The sequence below is a fragment of the Cervus canadensis genome, chromosome X (assembly GCF_019320065.1).
Source record: "Cervus canadensis isolate Bull #8, Minnesota chromosome X, ASM1932006v1, whole genome shotgun sequence".
NCBI lineage: Eukaryota > Metazoa > Chordata > Mammalia > Artiodactyla > Cervidae > Cervus > Cervus canadensis.
Window position 1 is genome coordinate 140,082,525 of NC_057419.1, and position 11,241 is coordinate 140,093,765.

Below are 11,241 nucleotides of genomic sequence, written 5' to 3' on the forward strand. Positions count from 1 at the left end.
ATTACCTTGATTCATGGACCTAATATTCCATGTTCCTATGCAATATTGTTCTGTACAGCATCAGACTTTACTTCCATCACCAGTCACATCCATAACTGAACATTGTTTTCACTTTGGCTCTGTCTCTTCATTCTTCTCCACTCTTCTCCAGTAGCATATTGGGCACCTACCAACCTAGGGAGTTCATCTTTCAGTGCTGTTTCTTTTTGCCTTTTCATACTGTTCATGGGGTTCTCAAGGCAAGAATCCTGAAGAGGTTTGCCATTCCCTTCTCCAGTGGACCATGTTTTGTCAGAACTCTCCACCATGACCCATCTTGGGTGGCCCTACATGGCATGGCTCATGGTTTCTTTGAGTTAGACAAGGCTGTGGTCCATGTGATCAGTTTGATTAGTTTTCTGTGGTTGTGATTTTCATTCTGTCTGCCCTCTGACAGATAAGGATAAGAGGCTTCTGGAAGCTTCCTGATGGGAGAGACTGACTGTGGGGAAAACTGGGTCTTATTCTGATGGGTGGGGCCATGTTCAGTAAATCTTTAATCCAGTTTCCCGGTGATGGGTGTGGCTGTGTTGCCTCTGTGTTGTTTGACCTGAGACCAAACTATGGTGGAGGTAATGATAATAATGGCGACCTCCTTCAAAAGGTCCCATGCATGCACTGCTGCACTCAGTGCCCCCAACCCTACAGCAGGTCACCATCAACCCACACCTCCACTGGAATCTCCTGGAAACTCACAGGCAAGTCTGGGTCAGTCTCTTCTGGGATCACTGCTCCTTTCTCCTGGGTCCTAGTGCACACAAGGTTTTGTTTGTGCCCTCCAACTGTCTGTTTCCCCAGTCCTGTGTAAGTTCTGTAATCAAATCCCACTGGCCTGCATAGTCAAATTCCCTGGGGATTCTCAGTCCCTTTGCCAGATCCCCAGGTTGGGATATCTGTCACCTGATGTGAAGAACTGACTCATTGGAAAAGATCCTGACGCTGGGAAAGATTGAAGGCAGGAGGAGAAGGGGACTACAAAAGATGAGATGATTGGATGGCATCACTGACTTGATGGACATGAGTTTGAGCAAGCGTGAGGAGTTGGTGATGGGCCGGGAAGCCTGGCATGCTGCAGTTCATGGGGTGTCAAAGAATTATACACAACTGAGTGTCTGAACTTAGTTCTCCAGCAAAAAGAATAGAGTGGATGGATGGATAAAAAAACAATACTCAACTGTACTGTTGCCTACAAGAGACTCACTTCAGTTTTAAAGTTATACCTATGCTCAAAGTGAAGGGATGGTGAAAGGTATTCCATGAAAGTGGGAAACAAAAGGGAGCAGGAGTAGCTATACCAATATCAGACAAAATAGACTTTAAGCCAAAAATGGTAATTTGAGGCAAAGAAGGACATTATATAATGATAAATGTGTCAGTTCATTGAGATGATACAAAAATTGAGAATATTAATATATACCCACCCACCAGTGGAGCACCTGAGTATTTTGAGCAATCCTAACAGATCTGAAAGGCTAAACAGGCAACAACACGACAATGGTCGGGGACTTCATTACTCCACTTTCACAATGGATAGATTATCCACACAAAATCAACAAAACGAAAAAGGAAATGGACTTGAACCATACTGTAGACCAAGTGGAAACTTAACAGACCTATACAACATTCCATCTCTCAGCAGCAGTACACATTCTTCTCAAGTGCAAATGGAACATCTTCTAGGATGGATCATATGATATCTCATGAAACATCTCTAAGCAAATTTAAGATTGAAACCACACCAAGTATCTTTAGCGACTACAATGGTATGAAATTAGAAATCAGTAATAGGAACAAAGCTGGAAAATTCACAAATATCTGGATATTAAATAGCACACTCCTGAACAACTAATGGGTCAAAGAAGAAGTAAAATGGTATGTTTCAAAACATCACAAAACTAATGAAAACAGAACCACAATGTACTACAAAAGCAGTTCTTTTTTTTTTTTTTGCATTTGTATATTTTTTTATTTATTTTTTTCATTTATTTATATTAGTTGGAGGCTAATTACTTTACAATATTGTAGTGGTTTTTGCCATACATTGATATGAATCAGCCATGGATTTACATGTGTTGGGGTTGGGTAAGTAAGCCCAGTTAAGTCTGATTTGTTAATCTGGCTTGAGCGGGGGTCATGCAGGTCAGCATAACAATAGGAAGGTTTTCAGGACTCTGAGGCATTTCCTGTTAAGAAATCAGATTTTTAACCTGATTAGTGAGGGTTTTTATTTGTCCCCTAGTTGGGAGATCATAGGGTTGATGTCGCCGAGGGCGGTGCTTTCTGGAGATCTTTAGAGCCGCCATGGCCCATATTGGAATTTCTTCCTCCTGGGGTTCTTGTTGTTTTGTCTCCATTTTTAATGTCAGGGGCCCCCTTGGGTCGAATTTTCTGAGGAAAAGTTTTGTTGGATCCATCTGGGGAAATACAAGCATATCCCTTTCCCTGTAAGATTAATTTTCCAGATTTCCATTGTTTATTGAACCCGCCTTGATACCAAATGGGCAGAGGAAGAGACGTATCCTTCAGTTCCTCGAAATGTCTTTCTGCTCTTGTTAAAATATTTGCCTGTGGTAAGTTTAAAAAATTTAAAACAAATAAAGCTGTATTAACAATAATTATAGGTTTAGAAAATATCTTATGTTGGAATCTAGTAAAGTCTGCTTTACATAAGGAAGACAGTAGTGTACCTGTGTATTCCCCCTTTTTAAAATTTTTTAATTTATAACTTTAGTGTGTGATGTGTTTGTTTGACTATGTCTTGTGTCTGTGGATTATAAAGAATACCTGTAATATGTTCAATAGAAAAGGATTGTAAAAATTGTTTAAAGTGTCTAGAAATATAGGCAGGGCCATTGTCTGTTTTTTTTTTTCCATTGTCTGTTTTAATAGAACTAGGAGTTTATGGTGGAGATTTTTATATCTTTAATATAAAAACTGAATATATAGAGTCAGAGACTATATTAATGGGGTAAGGATGTAGGCAAATAACTTGAATAAGAGCATATAATTCATTTTGTTGAGCAGAATGGAATTTAGTCTAAAAGACTTATATCTTTTAAGAGACCAGAATGAAGCTTTGGTGTTTTTAGTCCCATCTATATAAAAGAAATGTGAGAAATAATAAATTCAGTGTTTTTGAAGAAATTCCATAGCTTACCAGAAGGATAATGAAAGGTAATTAAAAAAAAAAATCCAGAAAAGCTATTTGAAAATTGGTAGAAGTTTGTAATGTGTTCTCAACTTGAGATTTATTTGTAATAAAGTTTTATTAAAGTATAAAGGAGATAGAGAAAGCTTCTGACATAGGCATCAGAAGGGGGCAGAAAGAGTGCCCCCTGGCTAGTCTTTAGCCAGGTGTCATATAACTACTAGCAGTCTGCTAATTAGAGAAATGAAATGTTTCAAAACTCAGAGAATAGTACCAGGCCCCTCACCCACAACATGCATTTTGAGATAACCTTGGCACCAGGTGAGTTGTCCCGGGCCACAAAATGATTGACATGAATCTTGAAGAAAGGCAGATTACCATACAAATAGTTTTGTTTACATAGATTAGGGGAACAATATCTGAGTATAACATACTGGTTTGTCAAGTAGGTTCTGAGCCATTAGGCAGAACCAACTTGAAGACAGAGTCTGGGGTAAATGTATAGCACATTAACAAGACAAACATTTCCATAAGAAAAATGCATTGGTTAACTCAGGTTTGAGAATAGTTAACTTTCAGTGAAACCTGGTGTCATTATGGTAACACAGTATTTTAAGAGAAACCTCCTTTTAAATTTGTATAGAGAAGGAAAAAAGGAAGAAATATCGCTAGTTTGTTTCCTCCTGCTGCTTAAGAGAGAGAAAAATGTCTGACACTTGCAACCTATTTTCTCCTTTTGGAGACCCCTGGCCTTCCTGCCTGTTAAATAAAACTAGATCGGCCAAGTAAAAGGCCGAAGGTTTGTGGGGGCAGGGGCCCAAAAAGTCCAGTAGGTATTCTAGAGGGGACTGCTTGAGGGTAAAGGAGAAAGTCATTTAGGGCTGGTGTATTGACGGCAGCACTGCCGGATGTTGAGGGTTTGAGGGAAAAGATGGAATTTGCCCCTCGTTTTTGTTGAAGAGGACCTGGGGGGTCTCCTGCTTGGAGTTTCCCAGAATAGGTTTCCCTTCAATATCAAATTTAGATTTACACTCTTTGGCCCAATGCATTTCTCTGTGGCAGCAAGGGCTGATTTTTGGAGGTTTTTTTTGTTTGTTTGTTTGTTTGTTGTTTGTTTTTTAGCTTTCTTAGGGCAGTCTCTTTTTAAATGGTTCTTATCTCTACATGTAAAGCATCCTTCATTTACCTTTCTTAAGGCATTTCTCTTTCTTGTTTTAGCTAGCATTTGCATCTTTTGAGTTTCTGATCTTATATTGCAACAAGCCTTCAAATAATCAAAAATAGTCCCTGTCTCACGAATTGGGGCTATAGCCCTTTGACATTCCTGATTTGCATTTTCATAAGCAAGTAATTTTTCTAGTTGCCTTTTAGCTTCTTCTCCAATTACTGTACAGGAAATAGCAGTTTCTAATCTAGCTAAGAAATCAGCATACGTTTCATTAGTCCCTGCAATATTTTAATGTAGCTACCTGTAGGCTCCCCTTGAGGAGTAATTCGATCCCAAGCTTCAAGGGCCACTGTTTTTAATTGATCATGCAACAAAGGAGGGCATCATATTTGAGCTTCTATAGCATCAAATTGTTCGGTGCCAGTTAGCATCTCAAAAGTAATTTGATTTCGGGGCAGCGCCAGCTCGAGCATTTCTGTTAGCATGATCTCTGGCTATATCTTGAAACCACATTATCCATTGAAGATACTCTCCTGTTTTAAGGAGAGCTTTTATTAAAATTTGCCAATCATAGGGAATAAAGGTTCCAATAGAAGACGCCATAGCATTTAGAATCTCTCTAGTAAAAGGTGAATGTGGGCCATACATAGTTACAGCTTTTTTCATTTGTTGCATGTGAAAAATGTTAATACCTTCATATTGAGGTATTATCTGCCCTTGAGCGTCAGCATTTCTTAAAACTGGAAAGGCAGAAAAACCATCAGCTTCAGAGATGTGTGATTGCAAAGCCAGCAGTTCAGAGAGCCTCTGTCACGAAGGGGGTAGATTATTGTTATTCAGAAAGGTGTTGTCGGTTTTAATGTTAAAAGGTGTCTTAAGGGAGTCGTTGCCAAAATCATTAGGTTCTATCAAGAGAGAGACTTTGGGATTTGTGCCTGCTGGCAGGGGAGGAGCGCTTGGAACAACCGGAGCAGGGTTAGTAGGAAAATTCTGAAATATCTTATGTTGTTCTAATTGGGCCTTTTGTAAGGTATCATCGTCTAATTCATATTCATGTAATAAGTGTTCTGCCTGTTGCCGAGTATCAGGAGTGTTAGAATTTCCTTGAAATAGCAGAATCACAGCTTCAATGAGAGCCCATAGGGGCCAGAAATCTATTGGAACTACCTTCATTAGGGAAACAAGGGTTACATTCAACCACTGTCTGAAGGCAAGCCTCTATTTGCTGGCGTGAAACCGAAAATCCCTGAGCATGCACCAAGAAAGGCTTATCTCAAAAAGAGTTGTGTGTTTTTTGTCTAAAGTGAACCTCTAAAACTTCTTAAGCCCATATAAGGGCCTTTCATATTAATTATGGTTAATACATGGGGGACTCAGTGCTAAAGAATCACCTGCAGTGCAGGAGATGTGGGAGATGCAGGTTCAATATCTGGGTCAGGAAGATCCCCTGGAGGAGGAAATGTCAACCCACCCCAGTGTTCTCACTGGGATAATTCTATGGACAGAGGAACCTGGTGGCCTGCAGTCCACAGGGTTGCAAAGTCAGACACGACTGAATTACATTAACTATATTAACACAGAAATACACACACACACACACACACACACACACACACACACACACACACCCCTAGCATGGCATGAACCAAACAGAACCAATCTGAAGTGACACTACAAGGATAAATTTCTATTCGGACTGTTCTTTCACTAAACAACAGTGACAAAAGGCCTTGTGCCTTTTTTCTTTGTTCTAGCCGTAAGGAATACTCTGTGTTACTATGTGATAATACATTTGTAAATATCAAAACCAGAGATATGGAAAAGGGTTGTGGATACCTTATACTAACTTCACTTTAACAGACCTTTATCAAGCACCCATGAAGAAGAAACACAATGCTTTAGGATAGATGAATAGAAGCCTTTAACTTCTCAACTATTCAGAAGCTCACACTTTCAGGGAGATACACTCATAAATAAATAATGTTAATATACTCGAGGATATGAGATGAACTAGCACAGAAAATAGGAAAAGGTGTTGCTGCTAACTAGCTAGCATTCAAGTGGCCTTAACTAAACATAGAAATAAGGCCTTCTACCCTCAAACCCCTGATACTCTCCTTCTCTGATCTTCTACTCTGCTCAAATACCACTTTACATTTTTCCTTCAATAAGTTCCAGATATCAGGCCCATTTATTCTTTCAATTTTCTTTAAAGGAGGACGTATTTCAGAACTAGACAAAGGTACAGAGATTACAACACCCAGGCAAGCATCACGCATCTTAAGAAACAAAAGATTACAAATAAAATTTAAACCCAATATACCTCTCCCCAGTTGAATTCTCCCTCTCTTCCATGAGATTTAAACACTGTCTTAGAAACTTTATTGTTTTCATACACACCTTTATGCATGCTACATATGCATGCATCACTCCTATGTATACTTTTTACTACAAATATATGAACCTATAATCAATAGAAGAATTGTTGCATGTTTTTAAACTTCATATATGCATGGTATCATGATGCCTTTATCCTTTTGGAAGTAGGTTTTATCTATTTGTCACTTCCACCCCTGAATCTTTGCCCCTTGTCATAAGCTGAATTTTATCCCCCTGAAAAGATATGTTCAAGTTTTTTTACCCCTTGAACCTGTAAATGTGACCTTATTTGGAAGTAGGGTATTTGCGAGGTATAATAAAGTTAAGATGAGGTCATACTGGATTAGGGTGGGCCCTTAATTCAGTATGACTGGTATTCTTATGAGAAGAGAAAGGACACAGAAACAGATAGGGGAAAATGCTATGTGACGATGGAGACTGGAATCATGTATTTACAAGGCAAGTGATGCCAACGATGGACAGCAACCACCAGAAATTAGGAGAGAGGCGTGAAACAGATTCTCCCTCAGAGCTTCTGGAAGGGACCAACCTTGCCGATACCTTGACCTCAGACTTCTGGCCTCCAGAACTGTGAGATAATGTATTTCTGTTGTTTTAAGCCATCTGGTTTGTGGCAATTTGTTACAGTAACCTTAGGACACTAACACACCCCTCCCAGAGTTCTTTGTGTCTCAAGCCCCTGAGAATTCTAGTGTCTTCCTAAGTCCAGATCTTACCACCCTGTTTAGTTTACCTGCAACAGTACCAAGTCAGTGAATTAAGGATGATCCTGCAGTGGGTGTAGTAAACCTTTCCCCCATTGCTCTAAAGCAGTGATTCTGAAACTTCAGTGTGCTTCAGTAGCACCTGAAGGACTGTAAAACCCTGATGGCTAGCAGCCTACCTTCAGAATTTCAAACTCAGTAGGTCTGGAGCAGGGTCTGAGAATGTGCATTGCAAACAAGTTCCCAGGTGATGCTGATGCTGCTGGTCCAGGTAAGCTAGGTCATCCATCAGTTTCTTTCAATAAAATATAGTAGAAGACTAGGGCACCATCACACAAATTATTTACAACCCTATATTTTAATTTATTTGGGGTTGCAATAAAAGGATTTAAAACAGACTTGACAAATAGCTGAAAGAAATCCCTTTCAGTGACAGTAAGGTGGGCCAAAATAAATAGAACAATGATAGATTTGAGTCAGTGTTATTTATGTGAAAAAAAACACTACAGCTTATTAATTTAAAACAAGCTTTTATTTCCAATGTGAACAATACTATCAAATTATCTGTAAAAGGTAAGAGTAAAGTCAGATGTCAGTAGTTAATATCATTTTGGGGTGTTGAAACTTTGAAGCAAAATTAGTATTTTAGGCTAATAAAAACAAGAATATCCATGAAGAAAATATTCATCTTTTCTTTTGCTGTCTGCTTCTTTCTATGCCTTCCCACTGTAGGATGAATAAGAGTCAATTAACAATTGTACCCCAATAACATGCTCCAGTGACTTTCTAAATATGAGTCAATACTATGTACTTCTATTTTCTCAATGAGGAGAAAGCAAAATGTTTTCTTCTTGTAAGCCAGACCCTTGCTGATCAGGGTGCACGTCATTTCATCACACCAACCTTATCTCCCTCTTGCCCACCACTATAAATGCTTATTTGTTGGTTGGTTTTTTTTTCCATGAAAGGCCACTCTGTGATTGATAACCAATAATATTACTATGACTGATTTTCTTTTCTTTTGAATAAAAAATCTAAATTGAACTAATATATGTGAATTAATCCTGAAATGCAGTTCTCTTGAAACCCTTAACGTCTTACTACTTTGTAAGGAACCACTTTCTCAAAGTCATTGTCAGCACAAGAGACTACAATTCTGTGACCAGGAGATGATGACACAGCTAATGCATGGCCTAGTCACTTTAGCTGCTGCTTCTGGTGACGATTCCTTAAAGAAGCACTGGTCTCTATTTCCAGGTCTGATAAATTTCCCATCTGTAGTAGTCTTAAAGCTACAGAACAAAGGTCTCATGGCTATAAATGAAATACATTTCAGAACATACTGTCTCCTACATTATCTAGAATACATTATTAACAATAAACTATTTTGTTTCCAAAATTAAATTTCAACAATTTTCTTATTTACTTTACAGAAGAAAAATTAAAAAATATAAAGCTGTTAGTAACAGGTATGTGTCAGGAATGATTATGTCATACTAAAGCCTATACAATAATACCTGTATTATCCAGAGCTGCCCTTTGCTGAGACCACATCCATTTCGAGTCCTTCTTCAGGTTTTTCATTTCTATCCTCTTCCTCTTCATCAGCGTTTTCATACTGATACTCACCCTCATCATTAGGGCAGAATGATGCAGACTTTGGGGTCAAAAGTTGGCAGAAAAAATATCCCAACTTAAAATCAGCAGCAGAGTCTAGGCCTGAGCGAAGAGAAATATGTTTAAAAAAGAAAAAACAAATAATAGCTGGACATGTTTCTACTGGTTAATACATTTCTAGTCCCACCCCACCCCCCATTTCTGCTGCCTGACAATTTTCACAAACGTTTTCCCCTTCTTTCCAGTAGATCTCACACACTATGCTCCTGATTATTTCTGGCCCCTTTGGAGAAGGGATCCGAATCATTTGATACTGATACCATTTTGCATGTGTTTGTCAGAATCTCAATGGAAAATGTTCGTTTGATTTAAAGACAAATTCTACGGGGAAGCTCACGGATTCCTCAACTGCTGAAAAGTGCCCCTGCGCTATGTTATCATTTTCTCAGATCCTCCTACCGAGAATCTTCACATTTTTTAAAGCCGTTGACCAAAAGGGAGGGATGCCATTTGTTTGCCCCTGGGTTGGTAGAAGGCAGCATGCTTTATTTTGAGACCATAAAGGTCTGTAGAAATGGGCTTCCACTTGTGCTGCCTTCCAGTTGTGCCTGGAGGTTTTTGAGAGCTTTGACCCACTGCCTAACCGCTAGAGACCTGTCTTTGAGCTGGATGGCCCCACAGTGGCCGCAAGGGCCTGAAGGCTCAGCCACCACTTGCCCGCCTCCGCCCCTCCGGGACCACAGGCCTCAGCCTCCACTGCCGGTTCCTCTGCCTTCTAGGATGCAACCCCCTCCGCAGGATCCCGCAGCTCCCAGGGTGGAGCGCCCTCCACTGGGTACTCACCCTGCAAGACTTTGCCTCCCTCTCCCAGGTCTTCCTGCTCCTGAGGAGGCACAGGACCTTCCCCAAGGGTCCGAGGGTGGCTGGGAGTGGCCCCTGGCCATCAGGCAGTCAGCGTAAGGCCGGAACAGGACATGTTTGTTGTTATGGAAATTGCATAGAAAGGAGTCAACCTGACTCCAGAACAGGGGCCCAAACCTCTCCACAGAGAACTCAAAGCCTGTAACCACTGCCGCACCCTCCTGCTCATTCTCGTCTGTGTTCTCCTCTTCTTTGACTTCTCCCGACAGGTGCTCCTCCTCCTCCACGTCCTCCAACTCGAAATCAGCCTCACCCTCTTCCTCGTCCTCCTCCATCTCCTCTACATCTTCCTCCATCTCCTCCTCCTCTAACAGCTCTCTATCACATTTCTCTTCCACTGTGGCCTGTGGCCAACCCTGCTCCCCGGGAAGGGCTCTGGAGACCTCCAAGGAGGCCAGAAGAGCCGTGGCCACCTTGACTCCTTCCATCCCCTCCCAAGCAGATGCCTGGACCCCAGGGAGACTGGGGTCTCGGCCTGCCCTACCACCAGCCCGGTCCTGGCCACCTGGGATCCAGTCGTGCTCCTCTGTGGCAGACATGGCAGTTGAACCCCACCAGTGATGGGCCTGAAGTGACATCTGCGGGGAAGATGGCGGCCGCTGGGCTGAGTGTCGCGCCGAGGAGACGCTTTTGGCAGTGGGACCTCAGGGTGGGGGTGGGGGCAGCAGAGACGATGGCTGCACAGGGAACAGGAGTTTGCGAAGGTGCTGGTGTGGGCACCTCCCGCAACAGGAACGGCAAGAGGGTGGCCCGCAGACCGGCCCGCCAAGACCGAGGCTGAGATGGTGGCGGACAGGTGGGAAAGACCCTGATGGGCTGGCGGCGGTAGGTAGAGCTGGAAGGATCAACCGGGGACCACTTCCTCCAGCGCCAGCTCTAAGTTCATCTGCCAGGAGGCAAGGATTGGCGTGACCACTGTCCAATGAGTGATCAAGGCTTTGAGACTGCAGGGAAGCCTTCCAGCCTCGGGTCATACTTTGAGCCCACAGGAGTCCCTTCCTTTACATTGCACCATTGCAAAAACAAAACGGCCATGTCCCTATAGGGCGGCACCCTGGGGTATGGGAACCTGGATGTGGTGCCCAGTTGCCACCCTGTGTCAGCTCAGGCCACCAGATATACGCTTATTTTAAAAAGTTAATAAAGGCTCGCTAAAGCCTTGAGAAAGAACATCAAAAGAAAGAGATGGAGAAATTGGAAAACAAACTGAATTAAACAGGAGCACTGAATATGAAATAGAAAAA

At 41.6% G+C, this 11,241-nt stretch overlaps 1 long non-coding RNA gene across 1 annotated transcript; it reads right to left on the bottom strand.

Annotated features, from left to right (window-relative positions):
* Nucleotides 1–8,066: 8,066 nt before the first annotated feature.
* On the bottom strand, nucleotides 8,067–10,023 carry LOC122434948. The gene is made up of 3 exons (XR_006267508.1): nucleotides 9,920–10,023; nucleotides 8,977–9,178; nucleotides 8,067–8,185 (listed from the first exon to the last, which is right to left on the bottom strand). It is a non-coding gene; the product is annotated as an uncharacterized LOC122434948 (long non-coding RNA).
* Nucleotides 10,024–11,241: the final 1,218 nt, after the last annotated feature.